Here is a 12,228-nt window from a genome sequence, read left to right as displayed (position 1 = left end):
GGCAAATCAGGCCACTTTTCACCCAGATGTCAGCAGCAGTACTCACCATCACGCACGACTCAATCCCTTTGTGCTCCGCCTGACCCTGGCTATCGGCACCTCCGCGAGCGCGGCCAGGCCCAAGTGGGCACCGCTATGTCACGCACGCACGCGCAGGCACTGTCGCCGCCGCCTTGGGCACCATCTGGTCCCGGGGCAGAGCTGCAAGGGTTCCCATGAGAGAGCGTGCGGAGGCCTCCTCCTACTGCATGCTCCAGCCTCACACAAGGGAACCAAAGAAGTATTTCCCGGGTTACAGTGTTTCACAGTGATTTTAGTGAAATGACTTGTTTCAGTTGGAGTGTGTGTGGTCAGAGAACAAACTATTCCAGTCATTTGAACAGAGAATTTAGCAATGAAGGACCTCGGCTATGGTCTGAAGGTTGTGCCTTCCCACCCCCAGACTCATATGCTGAATGAAGCCTAATTCCCCATGTGATGGTGTCAGGAGGGGGGTTCCTGGGAGATGATTAGGTCACGACGGCAGAGCCTTCAGGAGTGGGATCAATACCTTTAAAAGAGACCACCAAGCATTGTCTTTCCTTTCCACGAGGTAAGGACATCTATGAACCAGAAAGTGGGCCCTCACCAGGAACTGAAAAGGCTGGTGCCTTGACTGGGGACTTCTCAGCTTCCAGAACTGTGATAAACATATTTCTCTTGTTTATGGGCCACCAAATCTATTTTGTTACACCAGACTTCCAATCTCCCATGCTTCCCATAGAAGCCCCATCCTCACTGACAGAGCCTAATAAGAGCAAGCTGTCAGAGCTTTGGATTTTACAAAATCAGATTATGTCCTTGAAGCTTTCTATCAGAAGTGGTATGGAGTAGACAGTGGCGTGAGTATAGATGAAATAAGATGGATTTGAGAGACATTCATGAGATAGCGTTTGTAGACATTGGGTTCAACCGGAGATGGGATAAGGAAGAGATATCAAGATTGACATGTAGGTCTCTGCCTTGAAGAATATCTCAGTGCCATTCACAAAGAAGGAACACTGGGGCAGAAACACATTTCATTTTTCAAATTTTTTAAAGTTTTTGTTGTTTGAGATAGGGTCTCACCATGTAGTTCAGGCTGGCTTTGAACTCACTATAGTGCAGGCTGGCCTCAAATTCATGGTGATCCTCCTGCCTCAGCCACCTGAAAGCTAGGATTACAGGTGTGCACCACCACGCCTGGCCTCTTTTTAAAGCATGCAGAAGGTAGGTTCTTGGGGAACATTTTAGTGGATCTGTCAATTGAATATACAGATATGAAGCTCAGGAGATAAATCAAACTAGAGTAACAGTTTATGAACAATCATCATTTAGGTGGAATAGACAATACATGACTATATAATAACACCCAGGAGCAAAGTTAGGTAGTATTTAAAAAGAAGTTGATCATAGAATCCTGAAAGATAGGAAAATTTAATATGCCTAAATTAAAAGAGGAGTCCAGAGTGAGTGTTCTGAACTAATCCACCAGGGAATTGGCAGGAAAAATGGGGAGATATGGTATCTCATTTTCTAAGAGAAATAAGCAGATGATAAATGTCAAACTACTGCAATCCCTTCTTAGGATCTTCTATGGCAGTGGTTTAAAACATGTGGTCCTGTATCAGCAACCTCAGCATCATTTGGTGACTTGTTAGCAATGAATTCTTGGGTTCCACTCAACCCTCACTAAGTCAGAAAATTGAGATGCATACTAAAACGTAAGAACCACTACTCTCTGGTCTGCTTCTCAACTCTGGCAGCACATGGGAAGTTGGGTGTAAAGAACATATCTAGGTCTAACCTCTAGAAATTCTGACTCAGTTGGCTTAGGCCCAGTATTAATACTGGGGTAGGTCCAGGACTAAACAACAACAACAACAAACAAAAAAACACCAAACATGCAGCCAAAATTAAGTACTATAATTTTGGTGGTAACATTTCTTTACTGTGTACTATCACTCAAATTATAAAACATACGTTTGTAAAAGATAGACAAGTTTAGAGATATAACCTGCTATGATATGAATGCATCCCTCCAAAATTTATGTTGAAACCTAATCAGCATTTGTCTTAGTTACTTTGTCTCATTGTTATTGGTCTCATTGCTGAGACAAAATACCTGAAACCCAAAGTTAAAGGAAGAAAGGTTTATTTGGCTCACAGTCATAAAGGTTTCAGTCCATAGTCAGCTGGTTCCACAGCAGGGTGGCAAGGCAGAGGGGCAGGGCAGAGGAGCATCACAGAGGAGAAATAGTCCATGGCAAGCAGGCAGGTGACAGCACATTAGCCATCTTTCTGTCCTTGTATTTTATGCAGGCTATCCAGCCTAGAGCCAGCGTAGCACTCATACCCTTAATCCTAGCCAGAACAGTGCTGAACCAATCAGTGAACTGATTTAGTAATCACACAGCCTTGATCCCAGCACCACACACTCCAGATCCAGCCCCCTCTGAAAAGCCCCCGCTATGACTGCATGAGGCTTTGGGGGGACATCTAGACACAAGCCATGATACTATTGTAGTGATATTAGGAGGTGGAGTCTTTGAGGAAATAACTAAATCACAAGGGTGAGCTCTCATGAATAGAAGTGCTACCATTATGAAAGCGGCAGAAGGGAGCTTCCTGGCCCTTCCACCTGGAGGACACAGCAAGAAGTGCCATCTGTGAAGCAAGAGTGAGCCTTCAGCAGATCCAGAATCTGTTGGTGCCTTGGTCTTGGGCTTTCTAGTCTCTAGAACTATGAGAATTAATTTCTATTTTTGTTTTTCACAAATTATCCAGTATTTTGTTACAGAGGCTCAAGGGGACTAAAACACTACCATTTTGTGAGTTTATGTGGTTTTCCTCACCATGCTCCAATGTGTAGGGTGTAGATGTTGTCACTACCATTCTCACAACAAGAAAACTGAACAAACCGAACATCAACAACTCTTCCTGGATTTGTCAGGAAACTGGAGTGACGGGGTGAACCACTGCTTAAGAAATGGAAGAGATGGTTTATTATACAGAATATCAGTTTATTTGAAGCAAGAGATACTGGAATAAATACGGATGGTCCATGACTTATGATGTTTCCACTTTCAATTTTTTTTACTTTACAATGGTGTGAAAGCAATATCCATTCAGTAGAATTCTGAATTTTGATCTTCTCAAAATCTAGCAATACGTGGTATGATACTCTGTTATGATGCCCAACTATAGGTTAGAATAAGTGTTCTCGACACTTTTAGGATAGGATAGGCTAAGCTATGATGTTCAGTAGGTTGGGTGTGTTAAAGGCATTTTTTTTTTTTGAGGCAGAGTCTCTCCTGTTGTAGTTCAGGCTGGCCCTGAACTCATTATGTAGCCCAGGCTAGCCTCCAACTCAAGGTGATCCTCCTGCCTCAGCCTCTGAGTGCTAGGATTACAGGCGTGCACCACCATGCCCGGCAGTTAAAGGCATTTTTTACTTGCCATATTTTCAACCCATAATGAGTCCATCAGAATGTAATGCTGTTGAGAGTCCATGAGCATCTGTACTAGGAACACTGAAATGGTAATTGACAAATTACTAGAGGCTAGTGTGGACTAGTTTGAGAGTTAAAACTCCTGAGGCCCCAGTCTTGGGTAGGGCTTTCCCCTATCTTCTTGAGTTGTACCTCCAGAAACCTCACTGTGAAGATCAAAGAAAAATTCATTCCTGCTTTGGGCAGAAGGAGGGGATAGGAGCCTTGTGGAACACACCCAGGAAGGAATTGGTGACTTTAAAATATATTCAGGAGTATTCTTTTCTCCTCAAAGAAGGCCTTCTCTCAAGGGAAACTACTTTACCAGAGACCTATCTGACCCGAAGAGCCATTAGATAGCTTGAACCCCTTTTGCCTTCTAACAGCAGGTGAAGAGGACAAAAAGGCTAAAACTACTTCTGAAGATCAGAGTGCAGAGACAGGTACCCCAAAGGTGAGCACAGAACACCGCCCCTCCCCAGTACCTTCCATCATGTCAGCTGGGCTTCAGGACAGAGCAGAGGCTTGCAATGGAGAGAGCGGCAAGCCAGGCTCTCTGAAGGAGTTCTTAAGGAAACTCAAAGACAGGAAGAGAAAACACCAAGACAGAGAAACAAAAATCCAGAGAAAACTGCTCTGTTCTCTGACACAGCTACAGGAACATTAAACGCAGCCCAGCCCCTGACCAGGTTAGTACGATACTGCACACTAAAAGCTTTAGTCCCTATTATCGTAGATATCATACCTGGTTTTCAGCAAAAATTCACAAAACATGCTACAAGGGAAGACAAGATTTCAACACCCAATTTATTGACACACAAGCAGAAATATACCCCGCACGGCTCCTCTTCCTGAAAATGGGGGCATCTTACCACCACCAGGACATGGAAGAGGAGAGAAAGGTTGATTACTTGCGGAAAATAGCACTGGAGGCATCTCCCAGAGAAATAGCTCTCCTCAAGCAGAGGAAGCAAAGGAGTCCTATGGCACCTGTGTGCACAATGACACCAGAGGGACTGGTCAGTGCATGTGGAGACATGCATTTTCCTGCCAGGCTGTTTGAAACCATGCTTCTTCACGAATCGCATACTGGAAACTGGCAGATGGAAACAACTTTGCCGTGGATCATTTAAATTATGGTGAGATTATATTGAGAAAAATTACTCTAGATCACCTAGAAGAGGGGCTGAGAATCACTGACTGGCTTAAACTCGTTCCTCTGGCTGTCCCCGCAGGGCCTTATCTGACACAACCAACTACTGAAAGTATGTTAGCCATCACTGGGGAACGTGGCAGCTTCTTCTCCCACAAGCAAGATGCTTGACCCTAAAGCTTCCTGCCTAGGAGCTGGCAAAGCTGCGTTCGGTGAGATGCTTAGGACGGGGACTGTAGACACTTTATCTCGGTGTGAATACTAGCTGTGTATTTGCCAGCTGTTGACCCAGCCGAGCTTTCTACATTCTCTATTCCCAACCTGTAAAATGGTGCTTATTTTCCATCCACCTCATCCACCTGCTATGATGAGTAAATGGAAAAACAGAAATTAGGCACTTGGTAATGTAGTAAGCACATAATAAGTACTCTAATATCAGCTATTATTTCCACAAAGGCTAAAAGTCACTCAGCTCTCCAGAGTTCCATTACATCTCCAGTTCTGTTACCAATAGCAATCTTGTATTTGTCAAGGAGAAGTTTTATTCTGATGCATAGAGTGGGTAAACAACTAGGGGCCAGGGTAGTAAATTGATGACCATAAAGAATAAATTTATTTTTAAAAAATAAAAAAAGAAAAGAATAAATGTATTTATTTATGTCTACATTCAACTATCTTTAGAGCATATTAATACATATAATGTCCATTACTTCATTTATGAGAGGTTCTGATGCCTTCATGTCCTGGGGTTGAACTAAAAACCATTATCAGCAGTAGGTACAGACTTAAATGATCAACAATTCTGCATTAGAAGAAAAACTCAAATCTTAGAACAGCATGATTCAAGGATGATGACTTCTCAGCGTAAATGTGGTCTAGTCCTGAGATGAAATTTTCTAATTTTAGGGAATCTAAATGAAATATTTTATTTGATTATTAGAATCATGAATTGGTGATTAAATTATATTGTACCACAATTTCTTTTTGTGACTACTGTCTGTAGTTTTAAATTGCTCATTCTATATTTGCATTAGTTTCTAATAATTATTTCAAGGGAAAATAAGTTCTGTAGCTATGGGTGTGGGGAAGGGATAAGTTACCTCCTGTAGGTTCTCTATTCCACTAAAATCCCACACCACTAACATTTAATATATTCTACCTCCTTTAAAAACTTATTAGTTCCTAATTTGGCGCCTGACTTTAATTTCTAATGAAATAATTTTTCTTCCTATGATGATGTATTCAATTCCCAGTGACTATTCACAGAAGTAAAGTATGATTTGAGTTATTTTCAATATAAAAATATTTATACACTTGACATAGCAGTTCCTATACATTTTTGTAATAAAAAACTAGAAAGAATCTATTTATTAGCAGCAGAAAGGCTAAATAAATTATGAAATTTCCCTATATTGGATGTTTATGCAGTCATTAAAAATAATGTAGATATTATCTAGATTTAAAATAATGTAAAATGATGTATTTATGCACTAGTATGCAAATATGCTGAAATTATATTAACCAACGTGAAGACTGCAGAAGAGGACAATGAGAGATTCTGTAAACACAACCCCACAAGGCATACTCATACAAAGTTTAAGAAAGGATGCCAAAAAGTCTGTTAACATGCTTAATTATGGGAACTAGGGATGGGAGAAGATAGGGTAAGGGCAAATTCATTCTATAATCTTTTGATTCCAAATATTTGGCATTGAATTTATAAAAATAAATATTTGGTTTTTAATGAATAAACTGATTTCAAACATATTTTAGGTATAAAAGTGAATCATAAAATGATATGAAAGGTATGCTGATATTTCATTTTTTAAATTACATATTAAAATTATAAATAAAAGTATATAAATTATAAATAAAAATTATATGTGTTATATATGTATTGAAAGAGTCATAGACTAATATCTAGACCATAGAAAATACACTCATTTGGAATTAAATATTTTTGTCAGAAAGTATCTGTTGATAAAATACCTCTTAAAAGCTTTATTTGCCCCCATAGCGGCTAACCCAAAATGTCCAATAATTTTTAGGGCAAGGAGCATGACTTCCTGGTGTTCCACTATATTTATTAGCTCACATACAGTTTTTGAATAATTGTAGCATACTGTAATAGAAACAAAATAGCTGATCAAATAGGTAAATATGGCATTTATAAAGTAAGGGTTGCTATAATAGAAAATTTTTAAACTTTAAAATTATTGAAGTACAACCTACATTAAAGTATAAATTATAAGTATAGCTTACTGAGTTATCACAAAGAAAACACCTCCTAACAGCCCACTCACCTCAAAATAGAACATTATGAGCACACCAAATCCCCTCTTGGTCTCTCTCCATATATAAATTCTCTCTTTTCCTGAAAAGTCATGTGTATTCTGATTTTTATTACCAAAGTTTGTGTATTATTGATCATTGTATGTCTTTTGGTGCATGTGTCCATATATATACATTTCCACCTGGAAATGTATATATACATTACATACATTACAAATTATATATATATACATTACAAATGTATATATACATTACATTATATACATTACAGTCTGTTCACCTTTAGTATGTAATACAAAATTTTCTAAACTACCAATAGCAATTGCATTGCCACAAACAACATAGGAGTGCCCTTTGTTCCACATTCTCTCTGTAGTTGTTAGGCCTTTTAATTTTTTCTGGGGATTTGAAGTAGTAACTACTGTATTCAGTGATTACAAACCTTTTAGAGCTTTCAGTGATACAAACAGCCTTCTGTGGCATGTGTGCCATAGGTTCATCTTCATTGTATCTCCTTGTAGTTTTAATTTCCATATCTTTAAGGAGTAACAATGTCATCTTTTTATGTCTTGATTGGGCATCTGCCTATCTTGCTTTGTGCAGTCTTGTTCAAATCTTCCATCCACTTTTCTACCTGGTTATCTATGTCTTATTAATCTGTAGAAGTTCTTCTGTATTTTGGTCATGAATTCTTTGTTACGCAGGTTGCAAATATCTTTTATTCTAGGGCTTTTAATTCTTCTCTCTTGCTGAGCAGTGAAAATTCTTGATTTTAATGTAAACTAATCTATCAATCTTTTTCTTTTTAGATGGTGCTTTTTCTATTTTCTAAGAAACTTTGCCTATTCTAAGGCCCTGAAAAAGATCATTTATTTTCTGGGACAGTAATGTTTTATGTCTTATGTTGATATAAAATCACTACAATCTGCTTGTAATGGGTTTTGGGAATGGTATAGAGTAAGGGTCGACTTTCATTTTTTACCAAATAGCCAGTTGCCCCAGCACCATTTATTGGAAAGATGCCACCCCTCAGAAGTCCGCAAATATGTATAAATTAGTTTTTGAACTCATTTTTTCTGGTCTACTGGCCTTTCAATCCTTTAGTTGATTAAAATTCTTAATTGATTTGTTTTTATAATAAAAGTATTTGATAAATGAATTCCTGGATAAGTTCCATTTCTTCAAGATTCTTAGCCATTCTTGAACGTTTGTATTTCCATATACATTTTAAACTTAGATTGTTAGTTCTTATAAAAACCTGCTGCCATGTGTACTGGGTTTGATTTTATTCTTTAAACCCACTGAATTAAGAGAAAGCTTACATCTTTATAATACCAACTCTTCCAACACCTTTATATTTATTAAGGTCTAGTATGCTTTTGAAAATATTTAAATCATTTTCTGTATAGAGGTACACATCTTCCATTAGGTTTATTCCTAGGCATTTGATGCTTTGAAAAACTACATGACTTTTTCTCTTTCTAAATGATGTTTACTTCTGGTATAAAAAAATACAACTAATTTTATATATTGATTATGTAATTCAGAATTCTTGATTTCTCTTATTCTAAAAATATCTGAGGATTCTTTTGGATTTTCTTTGGCCTAATCATATCACCTACAAATGATAAATTTTGTTTCTCACTTTCTGATTTTTATCTATTTCACATTTTTTTCTTGACTTACCACACTGGCTAGGACCTCCACTATAATATTGATTGGGTATCATTATCTCATTTGGATTGGATCTTAGTGAGAAAGCTTTTTATCATTTCATCAATAATGTACAATGTTTGATAAAGTTGTTTTTATAGTACTCTGTCAAATTAAGTAAATTTCCTTTTATTCCTAATTTTCTATTAGTTTTACTTTTTAGAATCATAAATGGATATTGAATTTTATCACATATGTTCTCTGAATCTATTGAGATAACTTTATAATTTTCTTGTTTTGTTTACATGATAAATTCATGATATTATAGAGTTGAATAAGAATTGTATCACCAGATCCACTTAACAGTAACGTTATATTCCCTTTTGGACAAAATCACCCTCTAGTCTTTGCAAACCACTTAGGCCATCTCTAGCTTCTCTATTGGGAGGGAGAGCTAGTTCAGCCTTCTGAGATACAGTACCCCATAAATAACATGGTGCTGTTCATTTGAGAATGAGGTGGGGCACTCCTGTTGGATAATACTAAATTTCATCTTATTACTTAATATGCAATTAAACTTGATTACCAATCTTTGGTAAAGTACAAAAACATCCAAAGAGAATATTTTTAAGCAGTAAGAAAAAAATCTAGTGATTTTTTTCTTTTTGGTACCAAGAATTGAACTCAGGACCTTGCACTTGCGAGGCAGGTGTGGTGCCACTGAGCTACATCCCCGGCCCTAGCAATTTTTTTATTGTCACTCTTTCATAAAACAATATGCATGGGGTTATTCTTTTGTAAGTCTACTTAATAACAAAGCTGGAAAGAAGAGACCTGAGGCAAGCCTATGGCAGTTAATGTTGCAGGCATATTAATTTATAGTAAAAAACTAAAATGACCTAATATCTAGCAATTCTACTTTTGTAATAAAGAGTATTGAGACAGGAACCTCTCAAAAATTTGAATTCTGTAATTCTGGCTTGATTCATAAATTACATACAAAATAGTAAAACCTGGCGTTGAAATATTAATTTCATAATATCCACTTTCTTTGAGATTTCTTTCAATCTTAAAAAGTCATGAATTATTCAGCATTATTGTACAAGAGATATTGTTTCACTTTTTAAAAGTTACAGTGGGCATCACATTAAAAAGAAGCCAACTAAAATTATTTTACATACTTGGTTGCCTCCGTTATTGGAGATTATTGCAATTCTGTTCCTAAACCCCTGAGATCAAGAGGAAAGGTGAGACAAAGTGAGCTGAGCTCCTGGCTGGGACAGAGCAAAAGGAGAGATGCTTAGTCATTAAATGACAAGCACTTCCCTAGACAACACAATACCTGGGCTTGGTTAACCCTATTAAATGCTCTGTCTGTTTTTACAACAGAACCAAATCACTTAAACAGAAATAACTCAGGTATGTCAACCTGTGGCCTGCCCCCGCCCCCCCCCTTTTTAATTCAGTGAACAGGAACCGTCTTGAGGCACATATAAAATATAAAATATAGCTGATGTATGTAAATAACAAAATTTTCTTTTTATCATATTTTTATTATAACATTTTTTAAAAAGAAGGCAAAGAAAATATGGGCTGAAGGTTGGATGTGTCTGATAGATGTTCATTTGCTAACAGACAGTGCCATGTTCATCTCAGCCCAATACAATGTACCCTCCACCCCAAACCCACTAGGCTAGTGACCCTGAGTAAGTACCTCTCTGAGCCTCCATTGCCAATGACTCTTCCTGACATCATAATGTTAGCATGAGAATTAAGTGAGATTTTTAACTGGCAAAGAGCACAAAGCTCTTTAAAATATTACTGCTATAATTAATAGTAATACATTAGTTTTGCAATTGTTACTGGTCTTCAAGGGTTGAGAAAAGGAGACAGAAGTTCCTGTCTCTACATGGTCTTGAACTTATTTGTCATTAACAATGACCCCTAGTGGGATTATTAAAATAATTAAGCAAAAGATACATAAAGCCAAAGGTCTTTAATCTGTCCCTAAATTAGTTAATTCCTTCATATTCTTCAGTCTCTGTTTGAATAGATGAGCTATACATATTCATCTGTGGTAGTTAAATAAAATATCCCTATTTTTCTTAGACATACAAATAAAGAATTATATCTTCATTAACAGTGATGGAAAAATGTAAATGTTTTATAACTGAAATTGCACATATGTTCAATCATTTTGGTTTTTAAACAGTAGTGAAATAATATTCACCAAAATGAAAAACAAAAGTAAAGTAAATAAAAAGAACAGGTGTTAGGGATTTAATTAATGGGAGATGCTGCAGATTTTGTTTATTATGAGAATTCTACAATTTACTTCATGCTATGACATCTGCTTTGACCCAAATATGAAGTACTGAGTAGTTAAAAATTAAATGGGTCTTTACTGGACAGCCCCTGCACATCTGGCTCCACTGACATCCTCAATATCCCAGCACGCACCTGTCTGAGAACATGTGACAGAACCCTGGCATTTTCATGTTTCTTCATATAAAGGAGGAAATTAAAATGCCTCTGCATCTCTAATCACTGTTATGCTGATCTATTTTTCTATAGCATTTAATCATCTAACATGAAATAATTTATCCATAGGTTGCTTATTATTTGTCTCATAGCAAATAATAGGCAGATTTTTTTTCCTCTTTGGTTCCTTGAAGAATTTAGAACAATGTGTAGGCATGCAAATTAGTAAGATTTAAGAATCTTTCCTTCCCTCATCCCTAATTCTGCCATTTCTTAACTCTGTAACTAATTTTAAAAGTACATATTGTGGTTCCGCCGCCTGCCTCGGAAGCGAAAGGTCCCGAGTTTGGTCCCCGGTATCCCCCAAAAATAAAAAAGTACATATTGTAGAGTTCTACAAATTTATTATGCATGTGGTTGGGCAACTTACTTTGGTCCAAAAGTAAATACTATAGTTATGATCTCTTAGCTTCCCATGGTATGTTAACACAAAAATTTGTCTCAAAGTAATTTTTTATTATGTTTATGGGTTATGCTATGAGCAATATATTAGCTTTCTTCCTGCTCTAATTTTCCCCATTAGAAGCATTTACTCCAGAACACATGTTCTTGACATTTTCTGCATAATTATAAAGATGTATTGTCGTGTATCCTCACATTCATGGCCAATCTAAATATCTTTCTATTCCAGGGCTACTAAGTTCTAATTCAGAACTGAAGGTGTTTTGGATAGTAGAAAGCTATCAGCTTCGGAATGCCCTTCTTTTCTTTCCTTTCCTTTCTTTTCTTTTTCCCTTTGTCATGTTAAAGATGTTTGTACCACAAATAACCTTTTCTTCCTGGGATCACAGAACGCACACCTTCTACTAATGCCATATCCAATGGTACTAAAATGTAATGGATGTTCACCTACGATGGATAGCTTATTTTTAAAGTTACCTTTTTCAGCCTTTGTGCCTTCTGCTGAGGTAGGTTCAGGTCACTAAGTGCTCTGAGACAAACTGTGATTCCTTTCTATATCAGCTTCCAATCAGAACCCTCTTCCTCTACTTGCCAGAAATGGCACAGCCATGGTATAGCTATCTATATAAAAATATATTCAGATATGCTTATCATTACAACAGGAGTTATTATCCATGG

The sequence above is a fragment of the Heterocephalus glaber genome, unplaced genomic scaffold (assembly GCF_053883595.1).
Source record: "Heterocephalus glaber isolate CG9 unplaced genomic scaffold, H.glaber_assembly_v1.0 deba00000738, whole genome shotgun sequence".
NCBI classification, from domain to species: Eukaryota; Metazoa; Chordata; class Mammalia; order Rodentia; family Bathyergidae; genus Heterocephalus; species Heterocephalus glaber.
Note: the sequence above shows the minus strand (reverse complement) of the source record.